We start from the raw sequence: 11088 nt of genomic DNA, 5'->3' as shown, positions 1-11088 counted from the left end.
CGGATGCTGTCTGACCTGCTGTGCTTTTCCAGCTCCACATTTATTGACTCTAGCTTCCAGCATCTGCAGTCCTTTCTGTCTCCAAAGCTGTACAAGTGGTTGAGAGTGTGGGTGCGCGGTACTTCGGATTTGAGCAGAGTTGGACCCACCTGCTGTTGCAGGCACAGAAGGAAGGGGGCGCAATGCCAGTGACAACTGGGTGGTTACCTGTCCAAAATGAAGACTTAGGCTGACAATGGGGGTCACAACACTTGGATTTTGGGTTCAGTAGCAATAAGGGGCAACATCTTTTGCAAAGCCAGAACCATCAGCACTTCAGCAGGGCATGGAAAATAAAAAAAAGTAAGAAGGACATAAAGTCCAAAGCTTCAAGCCATAACTGTGAGTCTCTCTAAAGAGAGAGAGAGATCTACAATGCCTCCCGGGCTCTGGATAATTATGGATTCTCTCTCCCTTTTGCCGCTTCAATGAATTCAATGAGGTTGCCCTTTTGGAATCCACTTGGACCATTCTTTATAATATTCTATTCTATTATTAATCTATATTTTTCTTCCAGTAAAGAATCCTATAATCTATCATTTCAATTATATCATACTGATGAATCTATAATTTCCCGGGCATGTTCTATTTCCTTTCTTAAATATGCATCTCATCACCTATCAATTACCCTGGTGAGGGATAAATGTTGGCCATGACAATGGAAATCACCCTCCCCCTCTTCTCTGAAATAGCACCATGGGGTTTGTTCCATCCACCAGAGAGGGACTAACATATTATCCAAAAAATGGTTCATTGACAGAGCAATATTTCCACAGAAATGCATTGAAGTGTCAGCATTGGTTATGTGCTCTGGACTCCCGAGTGGGATCTAAACCCACTGCTGGATGTGGCTGTGGGATACAGAGCAATGGCAGCTGGTGGTTGGGGTAGTTTGCTGTCACCAACTGAGTCTTACTAACAAGAAGCTCTTCTCTTAAATAAGATGTTGTTTATTGCAAACAGCGATCAGAAGCAAGTTATATGAGTAAGATAAAGATTATTGCTAAGATTATGAGGATCTCTATGGATATAGTTCTTCATTCGACCAGATCCTAAGATATCCTGCCTTATCCCCATCAAAGCCTATCTGATTAGATTGGATGGAATCTCCAAGATTAGCCCTATCAAAATCATCATTTTATATAACACCTACAACGTGAACCAAGGCTGACCCTGAGAACTGCTTCCAAACATCTCACAGACTTTAGAAATTAACTATTTGATATGAAGTTAAGGGCTTCTGCACTTATAGGCATTCTGTATTTTCAATTATTAGACTATTTAGAGGCTTTAATTCACACATGGAACAGATCAGCCCAGGAATTCATTCATACCATTTTAATTCAATGAATTTGTTGCCAGTCAATCCTGATTATATGTTAACTAATTAATGCTGGGCTCCAGTCAGGCTTTTCAATGGGAACATCACAAGGAAAAGAAAATGATCACTATCTGAGATTTGAAAACAAGGTACACTTCTCAAAAATTCAGACCTGACTGACATCAATGGAAATAGCAATTGGAAGCGACGTACAGGGAGCTGCCAACTCACTGTCAGCTATTTCACACTATTGCATAATGTCAACATCTGTTTGTGTGCCAGTATTCTGAAAACTCCCAAACTCTCAGAGCTGCACAGATCTATGTGATACATGATGTTGTTGAAATGGCCAAGGACAGAACCTTCCCAGCTTGTGAATGACAAGGGCCATGGTGAGAAAGATTTTAAAAATCCCAAGATCTTGGTATTGGGAGCACAGAAGACCCATTTTCAAACCAATTGTTAAAAGGCGAAATGAGATTCTCACCAGCCAGTGGCAAAAAGTATATTTGCATGTGTTAGCAACTGTTATCATTTCATTATTAGTTAATCTGGTGTCATTAATATGCGGTTTCCCATTCTCCAATATCCTGGACAGAAATTATCGGGTCATATTTCCTGAAATCAAAGCCCAAGCAGTTACCTTGCTGCTGCACCTCTGGACTTCAATCTTGGACACTAGGAATCAATATCTCAGGGCAGGTTCCATGGGTGCTGACTGCACACACCCCAATTCGATTGTCACATGTATCAAGATACCATGAAAAGTATTGTATTGTGTGCTAACCTGACAAATCATACATTATATAGTTACGTCAAGGTAATAGAACAGATTACAGAAAATAATGTTACAGCTACAGCAAAGGTGCAGAGAAAGATCATTCTAATATTGGAGAGATTCATAAGTCTGATAACAGCAGGGAAGAAGCTGTCCTTAACTCCGTCGCTACATTTTTTCAAACATTTGTATCTTCTGCCCGATAAAAGAGAGTATACCGGGGGTGGGAGGGGTCCTTGATTATGTTGGCTGCTTTCCCGAGGCAGCAGGAAGTGTAGACAGAGTCAATGGAAGGAAGGCTGGTTTCCATGATGGATTGGGCTGCGCACACAACTCTCTGTAATTTCTTCCAAACTTAGGCCGAGCAGTTACCATACCAAGCTGTGATGCATCCGGAGAGGATGCTTTCTATGGTGCATTGATTTTAAAAAAAAAATTGGTAAGAGTCATTGTGGACATGCCAAATTAACTTGGCCTTCTGAGGAAAAAGAGGCGTTGGTGTGCTTTCTTGACTGTAGCATTGACATGGATGGACCAGAACAGATTGTTGGTGATACTTACTCCTACGAACTTGAAGCTCTCGACCATTGATACAGGGTCAAAAATCACACAACACCAGGTTATAGTTCGACAGGTTTACTTGAAACCACTATCTTTCGGAGCTCTCCTCCTTCCTCAGGTTTAGTGTAGAAGAGGAGGTAAACTGACACAGAATTTATAAGCAGAAAGGCAACAACCCTAAAAATGGTTCACTGACCGCATCCTGTTGAATTTTTAATCAGTTAGAAAGGAGACACAGATTTCTGAGACAGTAGGAACTGCAGATGCTGGTGAATCCGAGACAACAGATTTCTATTGATTTAAAATGCAAATCCCAGAATTTCTTTCAAGTCATTGCCCCGAGATAATTAAAGGTTTGATCAATGTATACAAGAGGTGACATCTCAGGTCAGACAATGTATTTTAGGTGTGAGGCCTTGTTTAGAATCTGTTTGTGTTTTAACCTGGAATCAGGCTGGTTTTATTTTTTTGAACAAAATAGGAAGTATCTGCAAGTACACAAACATCTTAGATTTATTCCGCTGTGTGTGTGTGTGTGTGTGTGTGTGTGTGTGTATGTGTGTGTGTGTGTGTGAGAGAGAGTGTGGTGGGGTCACCTGCAGTGTGACATGAACTCAAGTTCACGGTTGAGGCCGTCCTCATGGGCACAGAACTTTGCTATCAGCCTCTGCTCAGCGACTTTTTTTTTCATCGTGTATCTTGAAGTCTGCCTTGGAGGATGCTTACCTGAATATCCTCGACCGCTGAAGTGTTCCGTCACTGGAAGGGAACACCCCTATCTAGTGATTATTGCACAGTGTCCATTCATCTGCTGTCATAGTGTCTGCATGGCCTCGCCAATATACCGCCTCAGGGCATCCTTGCCTGCAGTGTATGAGGTAGACAAGGTTAGCCAACTCACATGAGTATCTGCCGTGCTCATGGTGGGTGTGTTCCCACATGTGATGGTAGTATCCATGTCAATGATCTGACCTGTCTTGCAGAGGTTGCCATGGCAGGGTTGTGAGCTGTTGTTGTCGACATCCTGAAGGCTGGGTAGTTTGCTGCGAACAATGGTCTGCTTAAGGTTTGGCATTTGTTTGAAGGTAAGAAGTGGAGGCGTAGGGAACATCGTGGCAAGGTGCTCATCATCATTGATAATGTGTTGAAGGCTGCAAAGAACATGGTGTAGTTTCTCCACTCCCAGGGAAGTACTGGATGACGAAGGGTACCCCATCAGTCATATCCCAATGTCTTCTGACATTGGGGGAACACTTCAGTGGTCAAAGGCATTCAGCCTCCGATCTTTGGGTAACTGTCCTCCCAAGTAGACTTTGAGGTACGCAACAGCACAAAATCGCTGAGCAGAGGCTAAAAGCCAAGTTCTATACCCATGAGGACGGCGTCAAACATGCTCTTGGGTTCATGTCACGCTACTGGTGACCCCAATGCACTATTCTCTCCTCTCTCTCTCTCCCTCCCTCTCCCTCCCTCTCTCTCTCTCTTTCTCTCTCACACACACACATGAACACTCACTCAGACCTTCTCACACACACATACATATACACACACTCACACATACACATGCACACTGTCACACACATACACTCCCTCACTCTATCTCAAGCACACTCACACACTCACACTCACACGCTCTCTCTTTCTCTCTTCCTCTCACAAACACTTTCTCTCTCACACACACACAAATACAAACAAATATAAACCTATGAGGTGAATTATTTCATCCAAGATGTTTGTGTATTTGCAGATACATTCTATTTTGTTCAAAAATATAAAACCAGCTTGACTCCAGGTTAAAACACAGACAGATTGTAAACAAGGCCTCATACCTAAAATATATTGTTTAACCTGAGATGTCACCTCTTTTATATATTGATAATATCTTTAATTATCTCAGAGCAATGACTTGAAATAAATTCTGGGATTTGGATTTTAATCAATAGAAATCTGTGTCTCCTTTCTAACAGATTAAAGACTGAACAGGAGGCAGTCAGTGAGCCATTTTTAGGGTTATTACCTTTCTGCTTATAAATTCTGTATTGGTATACATCCACTTCCACACTATACCTGAGGAAGGAGCAGCGCTCCAAAAGCTAGTGGTTTCAAGTAAACCTGTTGGACTATAACCTGGTGTTGTGTGATTTTTGACCTTGTCCATCCCAGTCCAACACCAGCACCTCCACATCATGGGCACCATTGATACAGACAGGGATGTGGCTTCCATTCTGCTTCCTGAAGTCAATGACCAGCTCCTTCGTTTTGCTGATATTAACGGAGAGATTGGTGTCTTTTCACCATGCCACTAAACTGTCTGTTTCTTTCCTGTACTCTGTCTCATCATTGTTTGTTTGAGATCTGACCCCCTGGTGTCTTCAGCAAATTTGTAAATGAATTTAAAGGCGAATTTGGCCACACAGTCGTGTGTATAAGAAGTAGAGAGGATGAGTGGCTGTTGAGGATTATGGTAGAGGAGGTGTCATCTCCTATTCTTACTGATTGCAGTCTATGGGTCAGAAAGTCAAGGATCCAGTTACAGAGTGGGGAACCGAGACCTAAGTCTCTGAGTTTAGAGATGAGTTTGTTTGAAATAGGGTGTTGAAGGTGGAACTGTAGTTAATAAGCAAGATCCTGACACACGTATCCTTGTTATCCAGATGTTCCAGTGATGGGCATAGGGCCAGGGAGATGGCAGTTGCAGGGGTGGAGAGCAGAGTCCTAGGTCTCAGAATTTGGAGATGAGTTTGTTGGAATTAGGGTGTGGAAAGCAGAGCTAAATTCAATAAATAGGAGTATGATGCAGGTATCCTTCTTATCCAGATGTTCCAGTGATGGGCATAGGGCCAGGGAGATGGCATCTGCCATGGACCTATTGTGACGGTAGGCAAATTGTCGTCGATTAAGGCAATCTGGGAGGCAGGACTGGCATGTGCCAATTCCATGGTGTCTGCCATATAACAGCATCAACATGGCACATCTCCAGCCCACACCCAGTACAATTCTGGGCTTCAATGCTGCACTTTGGAGCTTATTAACATTGGAATATTTCTGTAAGGGTACATAGCGTGCAGGGTCAGAGCCCCACATGGATTGGACGAGGCTACATTTCAGGCTGTTCACTCACTCTGTTAGTGCTCATACACATTGTACCTACTTTGATGCTCGTAGTGTCCCTGTCTTGCCTTGCCTTTTAGCATTTTGCCCTCTCAGTCACACCATAAGGTTCCACAATACCTGCTTTTGCCTGATGTTTAGCGCAGGCACAAAGCAGGCAGCTTGTTATGGTCATCAGCAATCATGGGTTAAGGGGACGCAACGTTGTTGTACAGCATCATGCGATGCCAATCTCACTCCTACAGCATGCGCTAGAAGCTAATGCAGAAAATATGCTGCATGTGTGTATCAATCAAACAGCCATTTGTTAAAGTCTAAGGATAGAGCTATTGCCAGCCAGGAGATCTCCGTACAGTAGGTCAAGGGTACCATTCAATCTCAATCAAGACACTTTTATACATAGTCAGTTGACCACTCGGGACAGACATGGCCGGGCGGTCTGTTTCAATCCAGTCTGGGGAGTGGGCCATAGTTAGTCCCATGTAAACAGTCCAGAGATTCGCAGTAAATCAGTCTGGGAGCTGCACACAACCAGTTAGGAGTCTGGTCAGTCATCAGTCGGAATTGTCCATTGAAGTCGGTCTTTGGGTGGGCCATGGGCAGTCCTGGGGATCAGCCGAATGAGTAAAGGGGGAATGTTGCCTGGGGACACTGCTATGTTAGCGAATTTGAGAAACTCATTCCTGGGGATTGGAGGCAGCAAACAGGGAACAAGGATGGCGAAAGAACACAATTCTGTATACAAGTGGGGGAGATGACAGTATGGGGTGGCGACTGCTGGAGGAGTTTTACTGGCAGTCACCGCCATTGTGATCCCGCTGCTAGTGCTGTGGATTACCGTGGTGAGTATGGCTAAACCAGAGGGCTTGTTTTCAGAGGGTAATTGATAAAAGCTGCTTATGTAATTCCAGGTGATAACTCCCTGTGCCCAGCACAAACTGCATTGCCTTCCACATTCAATCAACTCCTAAATGCAAACTGCAAATGGAAAATAGCTGTAAATACACCTAGGGTGCACTGAATCGGTGTGTATTTTCTGTCTCAACATGCAGGCTCCACGTATAAGTGATAGACTCCCTTCTCGTGGTGATTGCATCAATCAAGTGCTTTTACAGTATAGTTTGGCGTCATCTGTAATCATATCATTGTGCATTCGAAATGCATACATTGTCTGATGGTGTGAGGTGTAGATGCTGGTCACAAGCAATCTTCTCCATGTCACTGGTCATTGTAGAATGAAAGCAGTCATCTTTGTGAAGCAGAGGTAATTACAGGTGACCTTAAAAGCAGCATCTTCAGGCCTAAAACTCAAAGATACTGCAATAGCTCATAGGCTGCACAGGACACAACTGATTCCTCTCAGTTTCAACTGTACGTATTCTGGAACATGCTCTTACGTGCAATGTGCTCTTTCTTGGGTGATGTGGGTCTCAGTTCTCACGCAGCACTTATCATCTCCTAATGTCTCTTGCTAACATTTCTGATGCTGCAGTCATTAGAATGCGCTCCTGTGTCAAAGGTCAAGGCAAAAGCATCCCATTGTCCTCCTTGTCAAATGCTGTGTGTTATGTTATGAAGGAGAACACTAAACTGTCACTAGTGAGTGATATGGATGCTGAATGTTCACATTACTAAGGATTTAAAAGGCACCTGGATGGGTACATGAATAGGAAGGGTTTAAGAGGGATAAGGGCCAAACGCTGTTAAATGGGACTAGATTAATTTAGGATATCTGGTTGGCACGGATGAATTGCACCAAAGGGGCTATTCCCGAGCTGTGCAACTCCGTGACTCTATCTGTTATGTCTCATATATTCTCCACAAAGGTTTACCACAAGGGTGACGGGTCAATCCAGCTACAGCAGGGGTTAACATCACTGCTGCAATGCAACAAAGGCACAGAGAAATGGAGGAACAATTGTGTCTGCAAGCCCAGGGCTAGCAGCAACCCTCAGCAGATGCTGAGCAGCCTCCTCACCATAAGGACACAGTTGAAGGTCTACTCAGGATTGCAGGAGGTACAGCAGGCCTAGAAATCTTTACCTTGATGCCATTTTCTCTGGTTGAGAGAGGTGCAGTGTTGCTGCAGGCAAAGGACATCCCAAAACATTGTCACAGAACTATCCCAGGTGCCGAAGGGAGAGCTGTGACATGGAGTGTTGGGGATCATTGTCTAGTGGCTGCCAAGGTCACAGCTGTGCTAAACTTTAGTGCGTCTAGCTCCTTCTAAGAATCCTCTGGGGACCCGTGTGGGATCCCTCAACCTTTACCCACAAATGTATCCAGGCTGCAACCGAAGCAATTTGTGCGACTGCTTCACCTCATTTCTGTGACCTGAGGTCACTCACTATTGTAGTTTCTCACAGCTTCTCACAGGGGCAGGTGATTGATTGTATGAATGTTGCACTGTGAGAGCCATATCATTGCTCATTTAGGTTCCTCAATAGAAAAATGGTTCAATTCTATCAACATGTAAGTCAACTGTGATTATCAACAGCACATCCTAGAAGTTTGCTTCTTGAACCTGGTAGCTGCCTATATCCTTGAGAAGTCTCATGTTCCTGCTGTGTTTCAAGGGCCAGATGCCATATAAGAATGGTGATGGGGATGGATGAAGGATTACCTTCTGAGAACATGGCTGATGATTCCATTACTCAACCCCTGACTGAGGTCATATGGTGTTACAACACAGCGTATTCTTTGACCAGGCCATAGTGCAGAGGACAATAAGCTGCCTTGAAGACGGAGTTCCCCTGCTTGGATCAGGTGGGAGCAATCTCGCAGCACACCTTGGACGAAGGGTACCATGTAATCCCAGCATGCTGTGCTCTGCAAAACTGGAGCAGGCAACAAGGAGATGTGGTGGAAGCTAAAAAACAGTTGTGAGAGTAGGAGCAGTCTTCGGAGGAGGAGGACATTGAGCAGGAGGGTCATCACCTTCTGCAGGGTACACGGCCGCAAATACAGGCACTGCAAACCAGACAGCACTTAACACCCAGTTCCAGTCAATGAGAACTGGTTGCAGTCATCATTCAATGACTGAAAAATTGCTGGCGCTATAAAGACACTTCTGTTTTGGTACAGAGAGGCAACTTCAGCTTCTGTCTTTCATTACTCGCTTCTTTGGATGAATAAAAGTGAACGTTTTGAAATATTTGACGTCTTTTCCAACCCACACTGAAGAATGACAAGATGCTGGGCTACCCTGGTCATTAGGGATACAGTCGCTTAAACAACAACAGATGAATGAATGTACAATTGCATGTGCAATGAAGTGTCAGTCATGCCACTGGTGTGCTTTGAGCAATGTTGGCTTGTGGTTGCTGTCCCACTATGTGTATGGTGAAGGGCAACTCTGGATTGTCAACGTTTGACCTGGTGCATGGTTGGGCTTCAAAGACAGCACTGTCGTCAAGGATCCTGGGATATACCAGCTGTGGTGAGAACATGCTTTTACAGCGAGTGGTAGGATAGGACAAGTGTGTGCCATAGGGACATGAGGCAGGTTTGGGATAATGACACAAGAAATCTCGCTAGGACTTGTGGAAAGAAATCCTCCATGAAACTTAGCAAAAATGACATAACTTATTTCCAGTAAGATTCAGCCCCAATTATTATGGCTGTGTCACTGTGAGATCCAAGATTTAATTATATTGTGGAGAATTCCTGCTTTGGACACAATCAGCAATGTTGGCTCAGATTTAGCCTGAAATTGGACTATAGCAATTCCAAATTGAAGCTATAGTTCTTAGCTTCCGAATTTATTTGCATAATCTCAATGAACCAGTGCAATCAAGTAACATGATATATCATAACTTATTTTCCTTGCCTTAAAAGTATTTATTAATGTATTTTAGAGGGGTAACCTGGTGCAGTTTTTTTAATACAACTGAAAATGGATAATCACAAAAATAAGCAGTTTTGCAAGAATATCTAGTCTACCAGCTCTGAGTCATCTGATTTTTAAATCACTGAAAATTACTTGAAAAATCTATTTCCTAGTTTCATGGGTGAATACCAGTCGGTTCCTTAGTAAATTAGTTTTTAAAAACTTAAAACAAAGTCTCCTTTGAATGATTGAAAATGTATGCAATTTGTGGAAACTTGCAAATGCAAAATAATTTCAGTCTGTGGTGGTCGTTTTTGGGGACAGGACAACCTTATAACATGATGTTTCTCAAACTAATGATCACAGAAATCTGAACATACTTGACATAATTTGTGTTTCCAATTCCATGATCTGTATTGTCGTTTTGGTCAATCTCAGGCAAATGGTTAGTGCAATCTCCAGGTATGTACACTGCAAACCACTGTATGATACAGCAACATTGGACCACCTTATACAAGGTACTGCAATGCCTCTGAGCTTAGAACAGTTACACATGGTACAATCGGTGAGAATTTTTGAAGCCATTATATAGAAGGGAATTACAACAACATTTGGCTGTGTTGCACTACTTAAAGAAACTTTTTTGAACTTTTTTTAAAGTTTTTTAATAGCATCATTTATTATCTTCTTTTAAATCACATCACCCAGATTCTTTCCGACTGCGGTTTAAAGGCTACGTAACCCAATATGCTGCTTACCCTTATAGTTTCTTTTTGTTCGTTGTTGACAAAACACACTGTAAAAAGCATTTAACAAATTTAAATCTCATCTATCTACATCTACAAACTGTCAGCAGGACAATTAGCTAGCCATCAATTTCAGAGTATTTTTTTTCCTACAATTAAAATTCATAGTGTCTTTTTTTTTTGTTTGTTTTTTTTCCTCTCATTTGGCACCAATGCGTACTGCTGCACTATTGTTCCCAAAAACAAAGTTGCTTTAAAGCGGGCAGTATCCCTTTTATGTTTGCTTATGCAACTTTATAGCCTGCAAAACTCTGTAGAGCTTTCTTTTAAGGCCAATATGTGGTGCCTTGTGATGTACAATGTGAGCTTCGCAAGAAAGGTTTCACTTTGCATGGGGCAATGTTTATGTACATTAATTGCATGTCCATGAGTCCGTCCATGAACTCAAATGTGTTGAAAAGGGACGGAAACACTTCGCAATCAAACTTAGGAGCTCTGTGATTGGGGCCCACACTACAAGACTCTCAGTAAAGTCTTAGGGACGGTATAGGGTGGTGGGATCATCGTGATCAAACATGCTTGTTGTGAAAACTGCAAGATTTTGTCCACCACTGGATTTTTAAAACACCCAACCCTCCCTCAATTGCCAAATTAAATATTGGATAAAATGTGAAAGCCAATACAGAGTACTAGTTGGCTGTGT

The sequence above is a fragment of the Rhincodon typus genome, chromosome 2, assembly GCF_021869965.1.
Source record: "Rhincodon typus isolate 14 chromosome 2, sRhiTyp1.1, whole genome shotgun sequence".
Taxonomy (NCBI): Eukaryota; Metazoa; Chordata; class Chondrichthyes; order Orectolobiformes; family Rhincodontidae; genus Rhincodon; species Rhincodon typus.
The sequence above is the reverse complement of the archived record's forward strand: the minus strand, read 5'-3'. Positions refer to the sequence as shown.